The following is a 27,617-nucleotide window of genomic DNA, read 5'->3' as shown; positions in this document are numbered from 1 at the left end:
AATACGTACTGGGGGTACACTGGGTGCACAGTTTTGAATCCCGCCGTGACAGCTGGTGGAATCTTAATTCAATTAATAAATCTGGAATTAAAGATCTAGTCTTGGTTACAGCAACCATGAAACCATTGTCGATTGTCATAAAACCCCATCGACGTTCATCAAAGCACCTTTAGGGGCATCTTTAGGGAAGGAAATCTGCCATCCTTGCCTGGACTGGCTTACATGTGACTCCAGACCCACAGCAGTGTGGTTGATTCTTAAAAGCCCTCTGAAACGGCCAAGCAAGTCACCGAGGTATATCAAACCTGCTACAAAGTATACAAAAAGGAATGAAACTGGAGAGAAATGACAACGGCAAACCCAGCCCTATCAACCCTACAACGTCCTCCTTACTAACATCTGGGAACCTGTGCCAAAATTGGGAGAGCATTCCGACAGGCTAGTCAAGCAACAACCTAATAAGGTCATTCTCATGAAATCATAACTTACAGACAATGTCCATGATTTGCGCCTGTATTCGCCGGGAGCGCAAATGGCCATATCATCCCTGCCATATCATCCCTGCCATATCATCCCTGCCATATCATCCCTGCCATATCATCCCCTCACATTAGGAATCCTCCCACGCTGACATGATGTTGTATGTCACATCGGCGAGATTCACATCTGCTTTTTATAAACAGGAACCAGTCGAAGGGAAACTGCCAGGGTGCACAGGTAACTTTAGCTCTCAGGGGAGAGGAATATATCTGGGCAACACCATGGCATTGCCCCATTGTACTGCCCCTGGCACCCTCTCCCTAGGGGGCAGTGCCAGGGTGCCATGCCAGAGGGCCAGGGGCAGTGTCAGGATGCCATGCCAGAGGGGCAGGGGCAGTGCCAGGGAATCCACTCTGGGGAGCCCCATTCGGGCGGGGTCCCCATTGTCAGCTGGCAGGGGTTCCCCTTTGTGTTTTGGGGGGGTTTCCATGTCCATGGGGAGTGATCCCCGTGTCCAAGGGGGGGGGGGGGGAAACATGCCCGGGGGGGGGGGTTCTCTGTTTATGTATGAGCCGTGGGGGTTCCTGTGTTGCCTATCAGAGATCAGGATAGCGCCCCAATCTCAGGATTACCAGCTGCCAGCTTTTCCCGCCCCGCCAGCATGATGGTATAAGCCATGCCTCCAGATTTTGTCTTGCAGAGTGTCGGGTTATCTGCTTGGAAAGGCTGGCTGTGTAGCCTGCGAGCTGCATGCCAGTTTTCTCACCTCAGCCAGCACTCTGTGAACAGCAAGGATAATTCCGCCTAATGGCCCAGACATCACCATCCTTGGAGTATGTCCTGTCCCACCAGCAGGACAGACCCACCAGATATGGCAGCATAATGGCTTACAGTCAAAAGAGAGTTGCCCTGGGAACCCTCAACATCTCGCCTGGACCCCTTGAAGTCTCAGTCATTTAGCCAAACATCGACAAGAAGCCCTCCTGCTAATTGCTATCTACTGTATTCCCTCAGCTGATGAATCAATACTCCTTAATGTTGAACACTACTTGGAGGAAGTACTGAGGGTGGCAATGGTGCAGAATGTACTCTGGGTGGGGGCCTTCAATATCCAACACAAAGAATGGCTCAGTGGCATCAGGTGGGCTGCTTTGTCCTGGATGGTGTCAACTGCACCATTGACCAAGCTGGTTGAGTCCTGAAGGACATAGTTGCAGACTGAGTTTGCGGCAGGTGGTGAGGGAACCAAAAACAAGGACAAACCTACTTGACCTTGTCCTCACCAATCTATCCGTCGCAGATTCATCTGTCCATGACAACATTGGTAGAAGTAATCACCGCACAGTCCTTGTGGAAACAAAGCCCCATGTTCACACTGGGAATACCTTCCATTGTGTTGTGTAGCATTACAACCATACAAAATGGGATAGATTTTGAACAGATCTAGCAACTCATAACTAGGCATCCATGAGCCACTGTGGGCCAACATCAGCAGTAGAATTGTACTCAACCACAATCTGTAGCCTCATAGCATGGCATGGCACCCACTCTACCACCACCATCAAGCTGGGGAATCAACACTGTTTCGATGAAGAGTGCAGGAGGGCATGCCAGGAGCAATGCGAGCTACACATAAAAATGAGGTGTCAACCTGGTGAATCTAAAACACAAGGCTACTTGTGTGCCAAACAGCATAAGCAGCAAGTAATAGACAGAGCTAAGCAACTCCACAACCAATGGATTAGATCTAAGCTCTGCAGTCCTACCACATCCATGGTGAATGGTCATGAACAACTAACTGGGGTAGCAGTTTCCACAAATATCCCTCAATTATGGTGGAGCCCAGCACATCAGTACAAAAGATAAGGCTGAAACATTTGCAAGAATCTTCAGCTGGAAGTGCTGAGTGGATGATCCATCGTGGTCTCCTCCAGTGGTCCCCAACATCACAGTTGCCAGTGTTCAGCCAATTTGATTTACTCCACATGATATCAAAAAACAGCTGAAGGTACTGGATGCTACAAAGGCTATGGACCCCGGCAAAGTAACAAAGACTTGCACTCTCGAGCTTGCCACGGCCCTAGCCGAGCTGCTCCAGTAGAGCTACAAACATTGACATCTACCTGGAAATGTGGAAAACTGACCAGGTATGTCATGTTGACAAAAAGCAGGACAAAGCTAACTCAGCCAATTACCACCCCATCAGTTTACTCCCAGTCATCAAGAAAGTGATGGAGGGGGGTTGCCGACAGTGCTATCAAGCAGCAATTACTCAGCAATAACCTGCTCTCTGATGCTCAGTTTGCGTTCAGCCTCTCAGCTCCTGACCTCATTCCAGGCTTAGTCCAAACAAAAGAGCTGAACTCAAGAAGTGAGGTGAGAGTGACTCCCTTTGACATCAAGACAGCATTTGACTGAGTGTGGCATCAAGAAAAAGGCAAATCTGGAGTCAATGGAAATCAGGAAGAAAACCCTCCACTGGTTGGAGACATACCTAGAACAGAGGAAGATGGTTGTGTTTGTTGGAACCCAATCATCTCAGTCCCAGGACATCACTGCAGGAATTCTTCAGGGTAGTGCCCCAAATCATCATCCTCAACTACTTCATCAATGACTTTTTCTCTGTGAGAAACGGAGATGTTTGCTGATAATTGCACAATGTTCAGCACCATTCATGACTCTTCTATGCTGAAGCAGTCCATGCCCATGTGCAGCAAGACCTGGACAGCATTCAGGCTTGGCCTGATAAGTGTCAAATAACATTTGCGCCACACAAGTGTCAGGTAATGACCATCTCCCCTTGATATTCAATAGCATTACCATCACCGAATCCTTCACTATCAACATCCTGGAGTTACCATAGCCCAGAACCGAACTGCACCAGCTTTATAAATACTGTGGCTACCAGAACAGGTTAGTGGCTGGGAATTCTGTGGAGAACAATGCATCTTCTTAATCCCCAAAGCCTGTACACCAAGTACACAATGCAAGGCAGGTGTGTGAGTGAATACTCTACACTTGCCTGAAAGAGTGCAACTCCAACAACATTCAGGAATCATAGAATTTACAGTGCATAAGGGGGCCATTCGGTCCATCGAGTCTGCACCGGCCCTTGGAAAGAACACCCTACTTAAGCCCATGCCTCCACCCTATCCCTGTAACCCAGTAACCCCACCTAACCTTTTGACACTAAAGGCAATTTAGCATGGCCAATCCACCTAACCTGCACATTGTTGGACTGTGGGAGGAAACCGTAGCACCTGGAACAGACACGGGGAGAAAGTGTAAACTCCACACAGACAGTCACCCGAGGCCGTAATTGAACCCGGGGCCCTGGAGCTGTGAGGTAGCAGTGCTAACCACTGTGCCACCGTACCGCCTGTGTAGAGGAAGCTTGACACCGTCCAGGACATAGCAGCCCACCTGATTGACCAGCCATCCAATCCCTCCACCACCAGGGCACAGTGGTAACAGTGTGTATTATCTACAAGATGCATTGCAGCAACTCACCAGAGCTCCTTCAGCAACAGCTTCCATCCCATGGCCTCTACCACCTAGAGGACTAGGGCAGCACATGCATGGGAACATCGCCACCTGCAAATTTTCCTCTAAAACACACACCATCCTGTGATGAATGTAAGAAATTATAATATTTTATATTTGTTGCAGTAATGTTATTTTTAAAATGAATTTAAGATGCATATAGCCAGTAAAGCTGTGATTAAGGGGGTGTAAAAATGGGGAAATTGTTGATTTTAACCATTTACTTCTTTATAGATAGTGAGATAATGGAATATTGTTTTGGGTTTTCAAGGATCCCTGGGGTGTAGATAATTTACGAGGGATTGTATTTTTATCCTAGCTAACCATGTCATCGGACATCTTGTGGGAGGAGACAGTAGAATGCCTTATGCTAAGGGAGAGATTGTGTAATTAAGGGGAGAGGCCAAGTCTGTCTGTCGTTTCAGTTTGCCATAGGATTTTAAGTTTAACAGAAGTGTCTTGAGTCAGCTCCTGAAAGGTTCTCCCCAAGGTATCGACACAATGGAAAGCAAGTAAACCTGATTGTTAACTTTATTTCTAAGTGTTCTTTGAACTATATTTGGTTGTTTAATCATAACATATATAGTAGCGGGTGGGGAATAAGTTAAAGTGTTTCCTTTTATTTAAAAACAGTATTAACTGTAGAGCTATTAGTTTGTTGCCAATGTGATTGATTTTGTGTTTAAATTAAAGTTTGTTTTGACATAAAAAATATTTATTGGTCAGTGTTATCATTCCTGGGGCACAGTAACCTTTCCTCACAGGTTTACAAATTATAAATAGTTGAATTCTCCTCCAGCATCGTAACAATCCCAACTTGGAACTACATCACCGTTCCTTCACTGTCACTGGGTCAAAATCTTGGGTCTCCCTCCCTGATAGCACTGTGGATGTACCCACATGGACAGCAATGGTTCAAGATGGTTTATTTTTTCATCGTTTGAAGATATCTTTTCTCACTTTTCCTTTGAAAATAATAACGCAGCTTCAGTTAAGTGGCTCTGGGCTCCTGGCAAGCAGTAACATCTCCAAAACGTGCCTGTCATAACTGGTATAGACCTCGATGCGAATGGCCTTGTATGTTGCTGCACCAACAGAAGGTTGAATCAAAACAATCTCTTGCCACTGGGCGAAGAAATCTGGGTACATTTCAAACTCTGCTGCAAGTGTAGAGTCTCTGCATTGGCATGAGTCATTACATCACTATGAAACAACTTGGGGGTGGAACCTACGGCTCTGTTCTCATGGGAAGAAGTTTAGATTCAGGAGAGCCAGTTGCCATTAAAAAAAATGAAGAGGAATCTCTATGCTTAGGATGAATGCATGAACCTCCGAGAAGTCAAGTCATTCAAGAGATGAAAGCATGTAAACGTAATCAAGATGAAAGAAGTTGTAAGAGAAAATTATCATTTCTATTCTGTGTTTGAATAAATGAGGGAAAATCTCTACCAGCTGATGAAAGACAGAAACCGACTGTTTCCTGAGTCGTCCATTAGAAATATCATGGACCAGATACTACAAAGATTAGCTTTTACCCACAAATATGGATTTCTTTCATCGTGAAATGAAACCAGAAAACCTGCTATGTATAGGACCAGAACTTATAAAAATAGTTGATTTTGGACTAGTTCATGAAATTCGATCTCGTCCACCACACACCGATTCTGTGACTACAAGATGAAACAGAGCACCTGAAGTTCTTATGCGATCAATTAATTCTCGCTCTCCTGTTGACATGTGGGCTGTTGGTTGTATTATGGCTGAACTCTACACACTAAGACCTTTTTTTCCTGGTTCCAGTGGAATAGCTGAGACTTTCAAAATTTGCCATTTTGGGCCTCCATTTTGGCCCCCACCTCTGCATCATCCTCATCCACCTTCAAAGCCACTTTAACTAATTACACCCTCTCAGCCTCCAAATGTGTGCACGGCAAACAGATCTAGTACCTGGTTCACCTGAAACAGGAAACCAAAGTGAACGAGAGAAACCCCACCAAAATATTTTACCTTCGATCAATACCAAGAAATGACAAAAAGCAATCAGGACAGAGGAAAATATATGCAGCAACACCAAGACAGAAAGCCATTCTCGACGATGGAGTCATGCTGAGTTGAAAGATTTCAACAGCTGAATGATTCAGATTTGGGATTTAGTTTGTCAACTAAAAATGCAAATTTAAATGATTAGAAAAGACAAAGTCAAGAATCACAGTTCAAAATGGGAAGTCTTTCAGATTTCACTTCTTCAAATAATAAATCAAACAGCAACACATGATTGTCTCCATTATAATACCTCAACTAGATACTCAACTAGATCAGGGCTGGTTTAGCACACTGGGCTAAATCGCTGGCTTTTAAAGCAGACGGTGCCAGCAGCACGGTTTGATTCCCGTACCAGCCTCCCCGAACAGGCGCCGGAATGTGGCGACTAGGGGCTTTTCACAGTAACTTCATTTGAAGCCTACTCGTGACAATAAGCAATTTACATTTCATTTCAGATACAACTACATCTAGAGCTTCTTCAGACAAGTATCACTATCTGAAACAATCCAAGTATCTACCAGGATTAAATATCAAGAACACCCCACTTGCCAAAGCAGGTAAAGATTTCAGTGCACATTGTTCCTGGGCCAAACCTAACCATTCCAGTGAAGCTTTAGAAGTAGTTGGGGGACCTCTGCCCATCAGCTGTACCAATGCAGCTTATACAACTGGCACAGATGTCTCTGGAGGATCCACGCCATCATTTCTTAAGAAAGAAGTTGGATCTGCTGGCTAAAGAGTGCAGTTGGTGCTAGTTGTGGAATCTGATTTTAATTATGCAACTTGGAAAGCCTGCCGATCACAGTTGGGATGTCAGCCATATAATTCTTCAAGCAAGAGCATCAATGGGTTAACGCCATGTCCGCCAGCAGTACATGGACGAATTGACTGGTCTTCCAAATATGGAGAACACAGACAAAATAGATGTAAGTACATACAGATCTTTTTGCATATGAAAACTAGCATTTAAAGAATATATTCTGAGGGCGGCATGGTGCCGCAGAGGTTAGCACTGCTGCCTCACGGCACTGCGGACCCGGGTTCGATCTCGGCCCCGGATCACTGTCTGTGTGGAGTTTGCACATTCTCCCAGTGTCTGCGTGGGTCTCACTCCCACAACCCAAAAAGATGTACAGGATGAGTGAATTGGCCACGCTAAATTGCCCCTTAATTGGGAAAAAAATAATTGGGTACTCTAAATTTATTTCAAAAGTAATGTACTCTGATATGCGGGCACACTTAAAGTGTGAGTCATTGAACTTTGCCTATGGCTATCCAGCAGGGAGGCATTTATTTTTCTCATTTTATGGGGGACTGGGTGAGAATTTATTACCAAGTGTGAAGAATCCTCATTTTTGAAGCAGATTCATTTTCGTGGAAAAGACTCGATGAGCCGAATGGCCGAATTCAGCTCCTATATTTCATGGTCTTATGGTAGTTCATCAACACATTGTCAAGAGCAATCAGGGATGGACAATAAAATTGCTGACCTCGCCAGTAATTGACTAATTAACGTGTCCATGATGTGGAGATGCCGGCGTTGGACTGGGGTGAGCACAGTAAGAAGCCTTACAACACCAGGTTAAAGTCCAACAGGTTTGCTTCGAATCACTAGCTTTCGGAGCGCAGCTCCTTCATCAGGTGACTTACTGTAATTAACATATGACATGGCAGTGTTTTCTCTGAGATAGTGTTTCAACATTGAGTTCGGAATTATAACACAATAATTTATCATACTGCAATCCGGTGCTTGGTTAAAATTGATGCTATAGATAATAAAACCCAAAATTAGAAAAATGCAGAACTTGGGCATCCACACTGAAACTGCAAAATAATTCCAGAAATCAGAATCTGAAGGATAAGAAGTTACTCTGGTTATTTTAAGCAAATCTTATGTAGGCGTCTCTCCGTAACCATTATTGCAATTTTAAAAATTACAATAGGTTCTCTTTCAGAAAGATTTAAAGGAGGCAGAAATAAGTAGCAGAGAAAAATGAGTTTGGAAATAGAAAAGGATTGTGAAGCCAAAAGGAACTGCAGTACTGAAAAAGAGAAATGCTGCCAACTTAGAACTAATCTTGAAATAATCTTCAGGACTCCTACCATCTGCAGGTAAAGCGTCTCAATCAGAATGATTGAGATGTGTGAAATAGTGATTAAATAATAATGAGTTCCTTTAGTGGATCATATGGAACGTCAAGTATTGAAAAGAGACTATGCACAACTTGAACAACATTAATTTCCATCTCCAAAGAATTCTGCAAGTAGCACAGGGCTTTGAAATGAATTATATATCTCAGGACTTCTATCAGAAAAAGAGCAAATGATTAACTTCAATGGGAATATATTGCGTTTCCCAAAGCCAAATAAACTTGCCCAGTGAGCAGCTAAGCTCATGTATACTCCCAACATTTAATGAACACTGATGGGAGTGGGAGTGTGGACTTCAGATAAAGACCGTATCCAAGCCGGCTGCAATACTTCCCACAGTTAAAGTTTCTCAGCATTCACTGTGAAAGATCATCCATGGGCAATCATTAGTTGAGTGAGGTACTTGAGCGAAACCTGCGCCAGTGGAACTGTACTCCAACAAGAAGGTAAAAGCTTCAGGAAAGAGGAGGAGGGAAGGGAAGGGAAGATCATTGGTGATACAAAGGGAAATGGCAAAGAAAGATCCCAACTTTTCCTGGCTGGATTCAGTTCCACGATGGACAGATTTTATAGATTTATTCTCACTTGTAATAATCTTTGATCTAAAAAGGATAATGAAGAGAGATCTTTCTTCTTCAGGCAAGCTTTAAAGTTGCACCTTCAATGATTATGCTTAGTTTCTGTTGACTATAACATAGTCACTTAGCCATTTGAAATACCTTTGCACAGGTCAGTGGGCAGGTTTCTTAAATGGGACAGGTCTCAACTTTTATCTGCCTCATGATGTGTATTTGATCCTATCCAAATCCTTGGAGCAGTGGTATCTGCTTAATGCTGAATGCTCATACTATTGTCATCAATACAAGTGGCCAAGTTTACTAGCGGAACTCAGTGAGAGGGAGTCATGTCTGGCTTTGGCATTTAACCAGGGTGAAAGGGCTGACTATGCTGGGAAGGGATTTAAGAGTTTTTTTGTCAAAGGCTCCAATGTTCAATCTGTTGCTTTCCTAGTAGAAATTAATCTCTGTGTGCAGAACTTGGTTTCTAAAAGAAAAGCTAGCCTTATTTCATCAGGAAGTACTTCATGCAGAGATCTACGGCAAAGGGGCGGAGGGGCTAGTGATACCAAAGTGACATTGACCTGCCATTCCTGTCTTTTAATGTAACTGTTATATGGAACTGAACAGACACAACATCATTTTGCATAGAATTTTGAAGAGACATACAGATGATATAAAGGAGCAGGCAGCATAGCTGATGATAGTTCTACATGAAGTCATGAAGAGAATCAAGAAAGCTGGGGTCAAGCTACAAGCAAGCAAATGCTCAGTGAAGTGTTACAATGCTAGTTCTGCAGAATGGTGCACATGTCTGATGGAGTCAAGGTGAGTTCTGTAAGAGTCCTTCCTGTTTATTTCCTGATTTCCCCTTTGTTTTATTTTGCTGTTCTCATTTTTGATCCATGGATGATTAATAGACATGTATCTTTGAGTCAAGTAGCAGGGAGAATGGCGAATTCAGAAGTTACAGGAGAGAACACTTTGCTAGTCTGAGCAGGAGCTTCAGATTTTAAGGCACCAGAGAGAGAGATATATTGGGACTTGGTTTGATTGATTGGCTGGTGGTTAATGAATTTGCTAAAAGGTCGTATTCTGTCTGGTAACAGGTGGTGATTGGATCTTATCCCAGTGGAATGATTTTCAGAGTCCCAAGGAGCTAAGTTTAACTTTTGGAAGCACAGTCTTTATGAAGCTGCAGAGACCTGAATGATTGAATCCACAGGGAAACCAATACAGGCTGCAAACAAAGACCAGGGCCTGTCCTCTCTCTCCAGAAGGCTGTGAGTGCTGTGTTTCTGAAACTACAGGGACCTGAATGAATCTCCTGTAAATATCCATGAACTGGAAGCAACGTTTGAAGAGGAGTAAAGTGCTAAATACCACCATCTGCAACAAAGACTCTTTTTTCCTTTTACTTATAATGTTTATCCCTTTCCTCCCAACTGTGTTTGCTGTGTCTTGTGTGTGTGTGTGTGTAGAGGGTGGTGAGGGGGGGGGGGGCAAGTTAAAGTGAGGAATTAGTAATTAGATAATAGATAACGAGTTGTATTTGCTGCATATTACATCACAGTTTTTGTTATAAACAAACAGTATTTGTTTTTAAAATTACAAACCTGGTGACTGTAATTATTGGGCAGCCAAGGGCCGAAGACTTTGGGTATTTTTCTAAGAATTATTGGTTAATTCACTTGTGTTCTGACTCTGGGTAAAGTGGGGATGGAATTGACTATGCCCTAGCCCAGGGTGTCGTAACAGTTCTAAAAATATTACGGGGGCAATTCTCCGGTGGCATTGCATATCGCGCAATGCTGGGAGAACAGCAGAAGAGCTCTTAAACAGGGTTGCCGCTGACACGAGCACGATGCCCCCAGCCTACTCCAGCTAACGCAATTTGGTTCACACCCTCAATTTAAATATGCTTGGTCAGTTTGAAGGCGGATTCTCCCGGCTCCTGGAATACCCCAAACCCCGCCAGCACAGAGTGATGTCAGCAAGGATCACTATTGTTCTCCACCACCAGAGACCAGACATAATGGCCATGCCAGGGGGCTCGGAGGCCATTGGAGCCACTGGGTTGTTGGAGACATGACAGGGCAGTGCCAGGGCATCCTGGTAGCAGCCGGGGTTCCAGCTTGGCACTGCCAGGTGCCGGAGGACCAGCTTGCACTGCCAAGGGGCGGGGCCTGAGCCGCAGAGGGGCCATTACGGGGGAAGAGACATGAAGGGTTGGGGCCATGAACAGAGGGCATTGACAGAGGGGCATGATGGGGAGGCATGAAGTGAGTGTATTTGGTGACCCCCATAGCGTGGTGTCGCTCATCTCATGGGCTGCATTGGCACTGGCGATTGAGAGGGTCTGATGCTGGCTAGAAGGCGGGGGGGGGGCTCTCTTTGCTGGTGAGAAGGTGAGAAGAGGGTGGGGCCTGCAGGGAAACCCTTTGGGAGGAGCCCCAATGCCGGCAATCCTTTGGGGGGGTTGATGTCGGTGAGGATGCTGGTGGGGGAGGGGGCGGGGACCCAGATGCCTTCGATGGTGGGGGGCGGGGGAGTGCCTGCACTGTCACTTTGAGATCAGAAGCCCCGACTGCTGTGACTCTGGGCTTGCTGGTATCTTTGGGTCCCACTCATCACTATATCGGCACCACCCTGGCTCCAAGAACATGACTAAACGTGGAAAATGGCACTAGGCTGTGCCAATGTGATTCACACCGGGTTTCCTGCCCGAAATGGCGTTATGTTTTGCGGGAACACTCAACTTTTTGGTATGATCCGGTGAGAGATCAGTAACTTCTTGTTTCAAGTAGATCAAATTTGAGATAAAAGACACTTCCGAAGAAAATAAAGCAACAGGTTTCCAAGATTTTGAACAAACAAAAATAAGCTTCTCTGTTCAAAATTGTAAAGGTAAAATAATTTACAATATCTAACTTATACTCTAACCTTCAGGGTTAATATGAGGTACATGTGAATTAATAGGCAAACTGTGGTCAAACACACCAACCCAGTCCCAGATGACATAGGTTGCTTTCCCCTTTGAGGGAACACTGACTGGTGGTGTTTTAACCTGAGGATCACCACACCTCAGGCGAGGGACAAGGTTGAGAAGGTGGGCCTTCATGAATAACCTCAGCCGGTACAGGAATTGAACCCGCGCTGATGGCCTTGCTTTGCATCACAAACAAGCTGTCTAGCCAAGTGAGCTAAACTTGCCCTCAAACACAGCACACTGCACAATAAATTTGTGCTGTAGGGATTCTATAGATTCCAAGAATTTCTCAACAACCTACTCTGATATCAGAGAACACTGAGTCAACCAACCTCATTGAAAGCCTGTCTCTCTCACAAAGAATTTCAGTCTCCACTAGTGTACGGCCATATCCACTACACAACCTTAAAATACCTGAGGTTATACATGACGCAGGCAGCATCTCTGGATCCTTCTATAATTGTGCCTGTGGGCCATTTGGTCCTTCAGTGCCACCCTTGGGCACGGGCCTATCGCTCACCATTGGAGGCTCCTGCACCAAACATTCAAATGATCCTGATGCTTGGATTTGGGGTGGGGTCAATATCTTCCTTCACGGGTGGACAGGAGTTGCACTCCACCACACTCTGGTCAGCCGAACCCCTAACATCTAAAGCTTATGGATATAAAGAACATACTCATTCTCTCTATTTTGTGTTGCAATTGATCACCTCATGCCCAGTTAATCATTTCCAATAAATAAAAAAACTGCTCATTTAATTAATTATTTAATGGTTAATTCAATAATAATTTAAAAATCAGTTAAGTCCTGATTTTAATCTCATTCACTCACAAAAACAGGGAGCATAGTGGTATTGTCACTGGACGAATAATACAGAGACCCAGGATAAATGAAATGAAATGAATGAAAATCGCTTATTGTCACAAGTAGGCTTCAAATGAAGTTACTGTGAAAAGCCCCTAGTCACCACATTCCGGCGCCTGTTCGGGGAGGCTGGTACGGGAATTGAACCCGCGCTGCTGGCCTGCCTCGGTTTGCTTTAAAAGTCAGCTATTTAGCCCTGTGCTAAACCACCCCAGATAATTCTCTGGGGATCTGGGTTTGAATCCCACCATGGCAGATGGTGAAGTTTGAATACAATAAAAAACAAAGTCTGGAATTAGATGTCTAATGGTGACCATTGCCGATTGTCGTAAAAACCCATCTGGCTCAGTAGTAACCTTTAGGGGAGGAAATTTGCAATTTTTACCTTGTCTGGCCTGCATGTGACTCCAGATCCGAACAGCACTCTGAAATGACCAGGCCATTCAGTTCTGTTCAAGGGTATTTAAGGATGGGTAATAAATGCTGGCCCAGCCACACCCCATGAAGGAATTAACAAAATACGATTAACTGGGCCCTACTTCCAATTCACATCCCTCTCAATTTTCAGCTCCGTTTGAAGTCAATGGAACATAAAAGTGGTGTAGCCTAAAATCATCAAATTCTCTTCAGGTATGCTAGGTTACAACTATAACAGAGTTTGTGTAGTGGATATGTCCTTACACTAGCCATGGAGACTGAAGTCCTTTGTGAGAGAGACAGAGTTTCAATGAGATTGGTTGACTCACGGTGAATTCTGATATCTGGTTGTTGAGGTTGTTGAGAAGGTTGCATAGAAAGGAGTGGCACAGTGGCTCAGTGGTTAGCATGGCTGCCTCACAGTGCCAGAGACCCTGGTTCGATTCCAACCTTGGGTGACTGTCTGTGGAATTTACACATTCTCCCCTTGCGTGGGTTTCCTCTGAGTGCTCCGGTTTCCTCCCACAGTCCAAAGACGTGCAGGTTAGATGGATTGGTCAAGTTAAATTGCCCCTATGTGGGGTTACGGGGATGGGGTGGGGGGTTGGGCCTAGGTAGGGTGCTCTTTCAGAGGGCCGGTGCAGACTTGATGGGCCAAATGGCCTCCATCTGCACTGTAGGGTGTCTATGTTTCTATGATTCCAGCACGATTACAACGTCAGATCCATAAACACAAAGAATATACAAAACGGTGCAGTCTTGCCCTTTAATAATAATAAATTACAATAGAAGCTGGTGCTACCTAATGCCAATGATCTTGAAGATTTGGAACTTGAGATAAACAGAAACTAATTTGTTTAACAATCTATCGTCTTATCTCTGTGGTGTCAATTATTTCAGAAGTGCCTGTCAGTAATCGCATCTCATCTTCCTTCAATCCAAAATTCTTTATTATCAACCTCACTTATTCTGTCTTCAAAATGGTTGCACTTATCTATGGTTTTTGAAACTTTGAAAGCATTGCAATTCACATTTGGTCCAGGATAGTTTATTAACTGTAGTAATTCTACCCTCACTTCATACCTTCATAACAAAAGTCCCAATTCAACATCAGTCAAACCACCAAGTTGCTGTGATCCAGTTGAACATCACAGGCGTTATCGAATCATTACTGCACAAGAGGAAGTGATTCAGCCCATCGAGTCCCTGGCGGCTCTGCTGAGCAATCCACTCAGCCCCATTCCCTCACTCCCTCCCCATAGTCCTACAATACGAAGTCTTACAACACCAGGTTAAAGTCCAACAGGTTTGTTTCGATGTCACTAGCTTTCGGAGCGCTGCTCCTTCCTCAGGTGAATGAAGAGGTATGTTCCAGAAACACATATATAGACAAATTCAAAGATGCCAAACAATGCTAGGAATGCGACCATTAGCAGGTGATTAAATCTTTACAGATCCAGAGATGGGGTAACCCCAGGTTAAAGAGGTGTGAATTGTCTCAAGCCAGGACAGTTGGTAGGATTTTGCAGGCCAGATGGTGGGGGATGAATGTAATGCGACATGAATCCCAGGTCCCGGTTGAGGCCGCACTCATGTGTGCGGAACTTGGCTATAAGTTTCTGCTCGGCGATTCTGCGTTGTCGCGCGTCCTGAAGGCCGCCTTGGAGAACGCTTACCCGGAGATCAGAGGCTGAATGCCCTGGACTGCTGAAGTGTTCCCCGACTGGAAGGGAACATTCCTGCCTGGTGATTGTTGCGCGATGTCCGTTCATTCGTTGTCGCAGCGTCTGCATGGTCTCGCCAATGTACCATGCTTCGGGACATCCTTTCCTGCAGCGTATGAGGTAGACAACGTTGGCCGAGTCGCACGAGTATGTACCGCGTACCTGGTGGGTGGTGTTCTCACGTGTAATAGTGGTATCCATGTCGATGATCTGGCACGTCTTGCAGAGATTGCCATGGCAGGGTTGTGTGGTGTCGTGGTCACTATTCTGAAGACTGGGTAGTTTGCTGCAAACAATGGTTCGTTTGAGGTTGCGCGGTTGTTTGAAGGCAAGTAGTGGGGGTGTGGGGATGACCTTGGCAAGATGTTCATCGTCATCAATGACGTGTTGAAGGCTGTGAAGAAGATGACGTAGTTTCTCCGCTCCGGGGAAGTACTGGACGACGAAGGGTATTCTGTCGGTTGTGTCCCATGTTTGTCTTCTGAGGAGGTCGGTGCGGTTTTTCGCTGTGGCGCGTTGGAACTGTCGCTCGATGAGTCGAGTGCCATATCCCGTTCGTACGAGGGCATCTTTCAACGTCTGTAGATGTCTGTTGCGCTCCTCCTCGTCTGAGCAGATCCTGTGTATACGGAGCGCTTGTCCATAGGGGATGGCTTCTTTAATGTGTTTAGGGTGGAAGCTGGAGAAGTGGAGCATCATGAGGTTATCCGTGGGTTTGCGGTAAAGCGAAGTGCTGAGGTGACCGTCCTTGATGGAGATGAGTGTGTCCAAGAATGCAACTGATTTTGGAGAGTAGTCCATGGTGAGTCTGATGGTTGGATGGAACTTATTAATGTCATTGTGTAGTCGTTTCAGTGATTCTTCGCCGTGGGTCCAAAGGAAAAAAATGTCATCGATGTATCTGGTGTATAACGTCGGTTGAAGGTCCTGTGCGGTGAGTAGGTCCTGTTCAAACTTGTGCATGAAGATGTTGGCGTATTGGGGTGCGAATTTGGTCCCCATGGCTGTTCCGTGCGTCTGGATGAAGAACTTGTTGTCGAAGGTGAAGACGTTGTGATCCAGAATGAAGCGGATGAGTTGCAGAATTGCGTCTGGAGATTGGCAGTTGTCGGTGTTGAGTACTGAGGCTGTTGCAGCAATGCCGTCGTCATGGGGGATGCTGGTGTAGAGTGCAGAGACGTCCATTGTGACGAGGAATGTTCCTGGTTCAACTGGTCCATGGGTGCTGAGTTTCTGTAGGAAGTCCGTCGTGTCGCGACAGAAGCTGGGTGTACCTTGTACGATGGGTTTCAAGATGCCCTCGATGTAGCCAGAGAGGTTCTCACACAGGGTCCCATTGCCTGAAACGATAGGGCGGCCTGGTGTGTTGGCCTTATGTATTTTCGGGAGGCAGTAGAGATCTCCAATGCGAGGAGTACGTGGGATGAGAGCACGTAGAGAACACGTCATTGATGACGATGAACATCTTGCCAAGGTCATCCCCACACCCCCACTACTTGCCTTCAAACAACCGCGCAACCTCAAACGAACCATTGTTTGCAGCAAACTACCCAGTCTTCAGAACAGTGACCACGACACCACACAACCCTGTCATGGCAATCTCAGCAAGACGTGCTAGATCATCGACATGGATACCACTATTACACATGAGAACACCACCCACCAGGTACGCGGTACATACTCGTGCGACTCGGCCAACGTTGTCTACCTCATACGCTGCAGGAAAGGATGTCCCGAAGCGTGGTACATTGGCGAGACCATGCAGATGCTGCGACAACGAATGAACGGACATCGCGCAACAATCACCAGGCAGGAATGTTCCCTTCCAGTCGGGGAACACTTCAGCAGTCAAGGGCATTCAGCCTCTGATCTCCGGGTAAGCGTTCTCCAAGGCGGCCTTCAGGACGCGCGACAACGCAGAATCGCCGAGCAGAAACTTATAGCCAAGTTCCGCACACATGAGTGCGGCCTCAACCGGGACCTGGGATTCATGTCGCATTACATTCATCCCCCACCATCTGGCCTGCAAAATCCTACCAACTGTCCTGGCTTGATACAATTCACACCTCTTTAACCTGGGGTCACCCCATCTCTGGATCTGTAAAGATTTAATCACCTGCTAATGGTCGCATTCCTAGCATTGTTTGGCATCTTTGAATTTGTCTATATATGTGTTTCTGGAACATACCTCTTCATTCACCTGAGGAAGGAGCAGCGCTCCGAAAGCTAGTGACATCGAAACAAACCTGTTGGACTTTAACCTGGTGTTGTAAGACTTCGTACTGTGCTCACCCCAGTCCAACGCCGGCATCTCCACATCATAGTCCTACAAGGTTATTTGTCGCAAAGGCCCATCCAAATTCCACTTGTTGTTTCTAATCTCCACCCAGACTAATTCCACTTCCTCATTTTCTCAGCCAAGATCCTTTCTTACCTCTGTCCTTACATCATCCTTTATCCTCTAGTTCTGCCTATCTTTTCAAAATGTTGTGGTCCCCTGGAATGTTTGTTTACCCAGGTCATATTGTAACCATGGCTGAGATTTTGTGGGGCCCCAGGGAATATGCTGGGAGACATTTGGGGAGGGGGGTGTTGGTGTACAATTTGTGGGAGTGCGGGAAAGGAAGCATGTCCATTACTTTCCAGTCACTGCTGTCATTTTATCAGAAGTGGGGAAGATACAAACAGCCCTCCCACCCTGAAGCCAATTGAGACCCTTACGTGGAAAGAAAGGACATTTAAGGGGCTCTCGATGCCATGACACACTGGCAGCCCACATGTGAGCTTGGGAGACCGTCGGGTCTGGCAGCCTGCTTGGTGGCAAGGTTAAATAATATCCCCTGCTGCTGGGGGCACCACTGGTATTAGGGAGCTGCCAGCCCTCTAAATAGCCAGCAGCTTTTGTGAGGGAGGGGGAGTGAGGGAGGGGGGTGGTGCTCTGCCTTTAAAGGGATGATAGCCCAGCTTCAGGCAGTTAACTACCCACTATACATAAAATCAGGTTGGGAGTCCCACACTGGCCGAGGCGGGGTTAACCCTAACTTTCTGGCTGGTGGATGGGGCCAGCACTGTCTTGAAAAATCTAAGCCTATGGGTGCGATTTAGCAGAAACTTTTCTCAGTGTCATTTTGGGGTGAATGGCGGAGTATTTCCCGGTGGCCACGTTGGCGAGATCACGGCCTGTATTTAACGGCATTGCCGGAAATAAGCCCCCACAGCCTTCTTGCCATTGATGGTTTCTCGCCGTTTGATTCGCCCAATTTGCGCCTCAGCAGTTCGCTGCTAACAAGGAGGAGCTGCTTATAAACGCTTCCTCAGCGCCCAGTCAACACACAAGCACGGCAGTGCGCAGCCCTGCTCCTCGCCTTGGCGATGCCGATCAGGCCAGGCTCCTGGACACTGCAGAGGTGAGACGTGACATCCTGGGGTCAGAGGTGCAGCAGCAGTGCCAACAATACTGCGTGGGAGGCAGTAGCAGCAGCTGTCAGTTCAGGCAACATGACCAGGAGAACTGCCATCCAATGTCAGAAGATGACAAACAACCTCCACTGAGCTGCAAGGGTAGGTTGCCACCTCTCTCCTGGCATCAGTTCCGCCTGCCACCCCTTAAATTCCCACCCCCTCCCCCGAAGCACTCGTTGACACTTTGCGTCTTTCCCACATCGATCTTCATGCTTGTTCCTCAGCACCCACCAGCACAACCCCTTTATGTCCAGTTGCAGTGCCCACACACACCACCTGCCATAAACCCCCCAATCCATCAAGTGTGCAGTTCACAGTACCTTTTTATCCCTGCAGGAGAACATAGGCCATAATAGACACGAAAGGGGCAAGACGGGGTGCAGGGTACCTGATATCCAAGTCCTCACCCACTGTGAGGAATGGGCTCTGGAGGTCGTGGGGTTGCCAGAGGAGAGAGCAGTCACCGACAGCGAGGTTGGCCTGTGCCATAGAGGTGAAGATCCACTGCCCCTTCACCCAGATGACCTGTCTCAAGTGAGTTGTTCATGTCAGACAAAATGATGCTTCCCTCTCACTGACCACATGTCCATTCTCTCGCAGGATATCCATGTGATGAGGCCGGGCCATCTAGAGTTGTTCCCCTGTCACCCAAGAGAGCTCCGAGGAAAACACCATCGAAGCGTCACAGTTATTACCCCTACCTTCCACCAGCACAGGGTCACACACCTCAGTGGGTGACATTACTGGACAGGCTTGTGGGGCACAATCTGGTGAGCAACACACAGTTGCTGATGCACATCAGGTGGAGACAGGAAGATCCAAGGGAGACAGACGTCCGAGGTCTGCTGGATCCCAGGACTCTGCTGGGTCCCAGCCAGATGTCGAGCCCCTGGACAAGATTCTCCCATAGATGATGCAGATGATAGGACACAGCTGCGAGATTCAGGAGGGGCTTCCAGCAACATTCTGGCAAGTGTGTAGCCGATTAGAGGAGTCCCAAACCCACGGGCACAGGTGATGATGCCGACAATGCGTGGCACCGAGGGTAACACTGCGCATGAGGTGAGCACAGTGGAAAGCTTGCGGCACGAGGTCTGCATCTTGAGTAGTGGTGTCCAAGGTATGGCTCAGGATGTGACGATCATGGCTGAGGGCCTCGACATGTCCCAGTCGATGAGGGATGTGTCCCAGATGCAGGTGGGGTATTGCTGGGGCACTGCAGAGCATAGTCCATTCACCAAGAACCACCACTAAGCATGTCAACATCATGGTGCAGGGAATGGGGAGGCACCAGGGCTGGCAGAGCCAGATGACACAGAGGCCTCTGGAGCTTATTCCAGCAGCCCCTCCATCCCATGGAGTCCCCAAGGAACCTATGGGCACTGTCAGGGAGGAGGAAGCAAAGGAGGCCAACACGGGGCCTGTCACCAAGGAGACAACAACACCTCCTGACACCGGCGCATCTCAAGGGCAGTGGGCAGAACAGGGTGGCACAATAAGTTGGCCGAGGCCTCCTAGTTCCAGGCCCTCCAGAGGTCGTCTGCCAAGGGCATCAAAGGCCACAGGCTGCCTCCACATGTGATGTGCATCCTGGGGACACATATGGATGTAGCAGTGGAGCACAGAAGATCAAGAATATTGAGGATCACTGAGTGGCACTGGGGGCAATGGGGGCAAGAGGGGTGGTCACTATCTGCAGCTAGGGGGGAATGGAAATAACAAATGTTCACAGTTAAAACATGTAACACCTGAAACATGTGAAGCCTCTGTCATGTTAATCTTCACAGCAGCCTGCCTCCACCCTCACCCCCTGTTCCGCCTACGCCCCGGGCACAGTGATCCAAGATCGAACGTCCCCGATGCAGACCCCATTCACAGGATGGGTGTGAGTGTGCTGTCAGTAGAAAGTCAGGAATTAGATTTGGTATAATTTGAGGAGAATCGGGACTTATCTCAGAGCAAGAGGTCATCACTTTCCTGCCTTTTATATTGACCCACTGACAGTGCCGATGCAGGCCCATCTCCCTGGGGTGATGTTACACACACCCATGGCGGGTAGAACTGGGTACATGGGGAAGGGAATGGGGGAAGGAGAGAAATGGGGGAAGGAGGGAAATGGAGGGTGAAAGAGAATATGCTGGAAAATCTCAGCAGCTCTGACAGCATCTGTAGGAGAGGAAAGAGCTAACGTTTCGTGTCCGATGACTCTTTGTCAAAGCTAACAGACAGAGAAAGTGGGAAATATTTATACTGTGGAGTGAGAATGAAAGATGAGTCATAGCCACAGAAACCCAGGAAAACCGGGTGCTAATGGCCACAGAAACCAAGGGGAAAGAGTGTTAATGGCAGTCCCCAGAGAGAACACAGGATGTGAAAGGTCAAACCACAGGGAAACTAACATCAAAGGGTAAACTGTGACAGATGTAGATGTGGGAATTTGGGAAGGGGGATGCAAAGGGGAGAAAGGGTAAAGAAAGGTGGATAAGATGGGGGTGGTCTAAATATATTAAGAAAGACAAGAAATAAAGAAATGGTAAAAGCCAGTTAAAATGAAATGGGCTGAAAACAAATGGGTCGAGGTGGGGTACAGTTAATCATCTGAAGTTGTTGAATTCGATGTTGAGACCGGAAGGCTGTAGCGTGCCTAACCGGAAGATGAGATGTTGTTCCTCCAGTTTGCGTTGAGCTTCACTGGAACATTGCAGCAGGCCAAGGACAGACATGTGGGCATGGGAGCAGGGTCTTTTGTTAAAATAGCAAGCAACGGGATGGTCAGGGTCCTGAATGCGCACAGACTAAAGATGCTCAGCAAAGTGATCACCCAGTCTGCATTTGGTCTCTCCGATATAGAGACCACATTGGGAGCAGCGAATGCAGTAGTCCAAATTGGAAGAGATGCAAGTGAAATGCTACTTAACCTGGAATGAGTGTTTTGGGCCTGGAATGTTAAGCATGGGAGAGGTAAAGGATGTTACACCTTCTGCGATTGCATGGGAAGGTGCCATGGGTGACGGGAGAGGTACTGGGTATGTGGAGGAGGGGATTAGATTGTCTTGGAGGGCACGGTCTCTGCAGAATGCTGAAAGAGGGAGTGAAGGGAAGATGTGTTTGGTGGTGGCATCACGCTGGAGTTGGCGAAACTGGCGGAGGATTATGCTTTGCATATGGAGGCTGTTGGGATGAAATGTGAGAACGAGGGGGACTCTATCCTTGTTCTGGGAGGGAGGGGAGGGGGCGAGGGTAGTGGTGCGGGGCATGGACCGCACACTGTTGAGGGCCCTGTCAACAACTGTAGGTGGGAAATCACAGTTGAGGAAGAAGGAACACATTTTTGAAGCACCATTTTGGAAAGTGGCATCATCGGAACAAATGCGATGGAGGCGAAGGAGTTGGGAGAAAGGGATGGAGTCCTTACAGGGTGTAGGGTGCGATGGGGAAAAAAAGGGGGGGGGTTAGTTGACGGACAAAGCAGCGTCCTATGAGCATCTGGCAATGATGAGGGCCTCCCTGGTGCTCCAGGTGTGCCAGACCCTTGCTGCCACCTGTCCTCCATCCTCTGGCTCTCCTGAAGCTCCTCCCTGGGCTCGTGCACCATCCCCTCCTCTTCCACCTAAGACGAGGCAGCATATCCTTCCTCCATCTCCAGCATGTTGCCCCACCGCAGTGCCAGGTTGCGGCGGGCACGGAAGACCACCACAAAGTGGAGACCCTTTGGGGAGGGGGGGGGGGGACTGCAGTGGACCACCAGAGTGGTCCAGGCATCGGAACATTATTTTCAGCAATCCGATGCATCGCTTAATGACAGAACTGATGGCAACATGGGCCTCATTGTATCAGGTCTCCGCCTCGGTCTTTGGCCTTTTTTATTTTATTCATCTACGGGATGTGGGCGTTGTCGTGTTGGGTGTCCTGGTGCACAAATCATCCACACGGCTGTAGATGGTACAACTCTGTTTTATTGTCTTAAACAATGACAACTACTAACTGCTGGCTTAGGTTCGTGCTTCACCAGCTAACCTGTGGACCCAGCCCTATCACTATCTTGATGAGGCACTCAGCACATGGTCTATGTCTGAGTGGCACGCTGTGAGCTCTGTGCTCTGAGCTATCTCCTGGTAGAATGAGCGGGAACTGTGGTGTTCCCTGTTTTATAGTGCGTGTGCTCTCACTGGTGATTGGCTGCGATGTTGTGTGTGTGTTGGTTGGTCCAACTACCTGTCCATCAGTGTGTGTGTGATTGCACCATGATATGCTGATGTGGATATCATGACAGGTGTTGCTGGTTAGGCCAGCATTTAATGTCTACCCACATGGGTGTCAGCCAGGACCTCAGCGGGTAACCCTTATCCTCCAAGAGCCAAGCCGGCATCCTGGGATGGACCTCAAAGATGCCGGGGATCTCCGAGTGTTCCAGGATGTATCTGTCATGCACACCTCCTGGGAAGCGGGCGCACACATGCATAATCCGGAGGCAGTTGTCAGACTAGAATTCAATATTCAGGGAATTAAACCCCTTCCTGTTAATGAAGGACACTCCCCGATGCCCTGGTGTGCCTAAGGCAACATTTGTGCCATCAATTACCCCCTGGGCCTGGGGCATCCCAGCAATGGCGGTGCATTCTGTAGCCCGAGCATCATGGTGAGGTTGGTCCAGCTCAAAGTTGATATAGTCAGCTGCCCAGGCATAGGAGGCATCCGTGACCTCATGGCCTGATGGGCGGCTGGATCATCAGGGTGTGCAGCTGCTGCCTAAACATGGGGTGCCTCCTCCAGCCTGTGACGCACTGCTGCCTTCCCTGGCATCTGACCACCTGGGCTGCCACCAGTACTGTGAGGGAATCCTCTGCGGGACCAAAACCGCCATTCATTTCAGAATCTGCATGGAATTGGAGGAGGAGAGTGACCAAGAATCAGTGAGGGCTTCCTCCCCGGGACCCTCAAATTCCCCAAGCCTCCCCCACCTTCTCGCAGAGTGTCATCCAGTGAGCCAGTTGTGCTGTAAACCTCACTCTGCGCACTCAATCCCAGCCACAGCTGGGACCCAGAGGCCCCAGACCCAGACCCTGCCGGCAACATTAGGGAGACCATGCTCATGTGCCCTCCCCTGATCAACACACTTACCCTTTGGTCACGAGGATATCCCCAGTGCTGAAGCCCAGATTTTTATTGTTTGATTTTTGGCTGCTTTCTCTATGGTATAATAAGAATTTTTATTGTCACAAATAGGCTTACATTAACACTGCAATGAAGTTTCTGTGAAAATCCCCTAATCACCACATTCTGGCGCCTGTTCGGGTACACTGAGGGAGAATTCAGATTGTCCAAATTACCTAAAAGCACGTCTTTAGGAGCACGCAGAGGAAACCGGAGCATCCGGAGGTAACCCATACAGACACAGGGAGAACATGCAGACTCCGCACAGACAGTGACCCAAGCCGGCAATCGAACCTGGGACCCTGGTGCTGTGAAGCCACAGTGCTAACCACTGTGCTACCATGCTGCCCAATACAAAGCTATATCACCTCATTGTCACAAAAACAAATCAAACACATGGAGCGAAATTCTCCCGAAACGGCGCGATGTCCGCCGACTGGCGCCCAAAACGGCGCCAATCAGACGGGCATCGCGCCGCCCCAAAGGTGCGGAATGCTCCACATCTTTGGGGGCCGAGCCCCAACATTGAGGGGCGAGGCCGACGCCGGAGGAATTTCCGCCCCGCCAGCTGGCGGAAACGGCCTTTGTTGCCCCGCCAGCAGGCGCGGAAATGACATCCCCGGGCGGCGCATGCGCGGTAGCGTCAGCGGCCGCTGACAGTTTCCCACGCATGCGCAGTGGAGGGAGTCTCTTCCGCCTCTGCCATGGTGGAGACCGTGGCGGAGGCGGAAGGGAAAGAGTGCCCCCACGGCACAGGCCCGCCCGCGGATCGGTGGTCCCCGATCGCGGGCCAGGCCACCGTGGGGGCACCCCCCGGGGCCAGATCACCCCGCGCACCCCCCCCACCCCCCAGGACCCCGGAGCCCGCCCACGCCGCTTTGTCCCGCCGTTCAAAACGTAGTTTAATCCACGCCGACGGGACAGGCAATTTATCGGCGGGACTTCGGCTCATCCGGGCCGGAGAATCCAGCGGGGGGGGGCCCGCCAACCGGTGCGGCCCGATTCCCGCCCCCACCGAATATCTGGTACTGGAGACTTCGGCAACCGGCGGGGGCGGGATTCACAGCAGCCCCCGGCGATTCTCCAACCCGGCGGGGGGTCGGAGAATGACGCCCATGGTGTAGGTTCCTCAACAGAAACAGAGGATAAGCCGAACAGTGTTTTATCATGTCCAGAACTTTGTTGTAGAAATGAGCAGTTCATCAATACATTACTTGTTGGTTGTTCCACGTATCAGTGCCAAGCTCCGTCCATGAGACGCAGTTGTACAGGCCCTTCCACACAGCCCAAACTCACCGGAACCAAATCCTGGCATCCAAATATTACACTGGCGATCAAGGTGCTCTCAAACATCCTTAATTTCCAGCGTGTCTGACCCGCGATGACGTGCCAGTTACCTGCAGCACTCACCATGCCAGCAACAAAAGCATCAGCAATCTGCGAAAGCATTTCTTCAACATCTTCATCAAGTTGTTCATCTGGATCAATGTCACGCATCAGGTCTTGCAACATTTTCATGATTCAAACTTGTTTCCCTTCTGGACTCATACGGTCCCCTGAGCCCGGTGTTACAGGTACCTTAGAAAAACTTGTCCTTCTTTCAGGCTACAGAAAAAGAAGGAAACAGCAGCAGCAGCCTCCAGGCATTTGCAGCTACAAGAAGCTGCAAGCAGCAAACACAACCTGCAGCACCACTTGAGAATATTCTGTTTATTAAACGGTCAAGAATACCTTGATGCTGTTCCCTTTTTACCCTTTACGTGAACCACAACCAGTTTCTTATATTGACCAAATGACCACACAACCAGTATGTTAGCTCACGTGGTCGGTTAGAAGTTGTTGGGTTCGTCTCAGCTGGGCTTGTCCTTCAGGAATGGTCGCGGGTCCTTGAACTTGGTTGTTCTGCTACAGTTGGTCGCGCACAGGCCGGTCCCAAAAGAGACCGATCTCTCGTGCGCAGGGCTTTTTATCCGTCATCTCTTTCGCGCCCTTTTGGGCGGTCCTTACTCCAGGTCCAATGGATCGATAGGGTTTTCAATCACCCTCATCGATCTCAGCCAATTAGGGGGCGGATACCTTGATGGCTGGGCGGGTCCTAGCTGTCATTGTCCCAGGCACGTAGGCCTTTCCAAGTAAGGGGGGGGTGGCGCCAGTTAGTCAGCTATCGTTGATGGTCCTTAATGTGAATGCTATTGTCTTGGGGAAAATGGTAATTGATTCTCAATGGATGCAAGTTGTGGTAAACCACTGTATTGTATTGTACTGCTGTACTGTTACATGCCTGGGCTTGTCCCTGCTGGGTCCGAACCACTGTAGTATATAATCTGTGTATTGTGGTAAACTGCCACTGTATTATATGTAATGTGGTAAACTACTGCCTGCTTGCTCCGCCTCCCCCGGGCTCGGTATAAAGGTGGCTAGGCTCCGCCGCTGCCCAAGTTCAGGATCTGAGACCAGGAGGCTTTCTGTTTAGTTTATTAAAGCCTCAGTTACGTTCACCACTCGTCGTGCATCCATTGATGGCATATCACAAGTATTGCACAATACACAGAGGCTGTGTACCTGTCTGTGTCCCAAATTGTCCACAACTCCCATGGTCCTTTGCAGGTGGCCATTTTACATGGCTACAATACAAAAAAGATAAAAACAAACCACTTAACTGTCCATATATCACATCAACCATTAACTGACAAAGAAAAAGCACCATGCCATACACAAAGGCACTTTTTCGCTACAGAATATCAGCACAAGCACAAAGCTACAATAATGTATTTATACAAAGAAAACCAAATACACGTTAAACATTAAACAGTCAACAGTACAATGAAGTCACCAGCATCTGAGCCTACCTGCTGCCCTTCCCCCTCCTGCAGCCCCCCAACAGTAGGATCGCATCAGTGGAAAGTTGCTCGGGGAAGGGAGGGGGGGAGTAGCTTAACAATACATTGGAAAGTCACACCAATGCAGAGCATGGTGGAAGAGCGCGAGAGCATCCCACTCTCCAGCACCGACAGTAGATTCCAGACTCCAGGCCATAGAAACAAAAGGGGCTGCAGCAGAAAAACACACGCCTCTAAACATTAAACAGTAAACAGTTAACAATGCAATAACTTCCCCCTCCCCGCAGCCCCAGCAGTAGACTCGCATCAGTGGAAAGTCGCTCAAAGCTAGCGTAACAAAAAAAAACACTGGAAAGTCACATCGTGTCTGCGTGGTTTCCTCCGGGTGCTCCGGCTTCCTCCCACAAGTCCTGAAAGACGTGCTTGTTAGGTGAATTGGATATTCAGATTTCTCCCTCAGTGTACCCGAAAAGGTGCCGGAATGTGGTTACTAGGAGCTTTTCACTGTAACTTTATTGCAGTGTTAATGTAAGCCTACTTGTGGCAATAAAGATTATTATTATTAAAAAAGGCACCAGCAGGCTGCAAAAGCAGTTCTTCAATAACTGCAGCAATTGCTCAGTTCAATCAGGCCACGACCTTTCCCCTCCCTCGGCAACAGGTCACCTGATTTCCTCCCTTTCCTTGTTCTAGGCCACAGTGATAAAAGAGGCAGTAGCAAGCAAACACAAGGCCTCCAGACATTAAATAGTCAACAGTGTAATAAAGGCACCAGCAGGCTGCAAAAGCAGGCTGCAAAAGCAGTCCTTCATATCTTCAGCAAGCTGCTCAGCTGAATCGGGCCTCCACCCTTCCCCTTCATCAGCACTGGCAGTAGGTTCATCTCACTCCCTCTCTTTCCTTATTCCAGGCGACAGAAGCAAAAGTGGCGGCAGCAAACAGACACACAGCTTCCAGGTAGCTACAACAGCGTTCAGGTCACTCTGCCTCTCTCTTCCCCCTCTGGCAGCTGTCAGCAGCAGATTCTCAAAGGCAGGAATAATGACACCAGAAAGTCACACTAACAGAGCACAGCAGAAGAATAAAAGAGCTCCCTTTCCTCTGCTTCAGACCGCCAGTAGGTCACCTTATATCCTCCCTTTGCCTTATTCCAAGCCACACAAACAGAAGACACAGCAGCAAACAAACATTAGGCCATCGGGCATTGCAGTCACCAGCAGAAGCAAACAGCAAACCAAACAAGCAAATATTTTAGCGTAGTGACAGTATCAAAATACAAAAGACAAAACAATGTGGACACCGATCTCTTGGTGCCCAGACACGCTCAATGCCCCCCACCCCCGACCTACATCAACAGGAAGTCACACCAGCCCAGCCCACCAGAAGAGGCCA

The 27,617-nt window shown here is 48.1% G+C and overlaps 1 pseudogene; it reads left to right on the top strand.

The window, feature by feature from the left end:
• The first annotated feature begins 5,210 nt into the window (after positions 1–5,210).
• LOC140391328 (serine/threonine-protein kinase MAK-like) lies at positions 5,211–27,061 on the top strand (annotated as a pseudogene).
• Positions 27,062–27,617: the final 556 nt, after the last annotated feature.

Source organism: Scyliorhinus torazame, chromosome 15 (assembly GCF_047496885.1).
Source record: "Scyliorhinus torazame isolate Kashiwa2021f chromosome 15, sScyTor2.1, whole genome shotgun sequence".
Lineage (NCBI taxonomy): Eukaryota > Metazoa > Chordata > Chondrichthyes > Carcharhiniformes > Scyliorhinidae > Scyliorhinus > Scyliorhinus torazame.
Note: the sequence above shows the minus strand (reverse complement) of the source record. Positions and strands in the feature narration are given on the sequence as shown.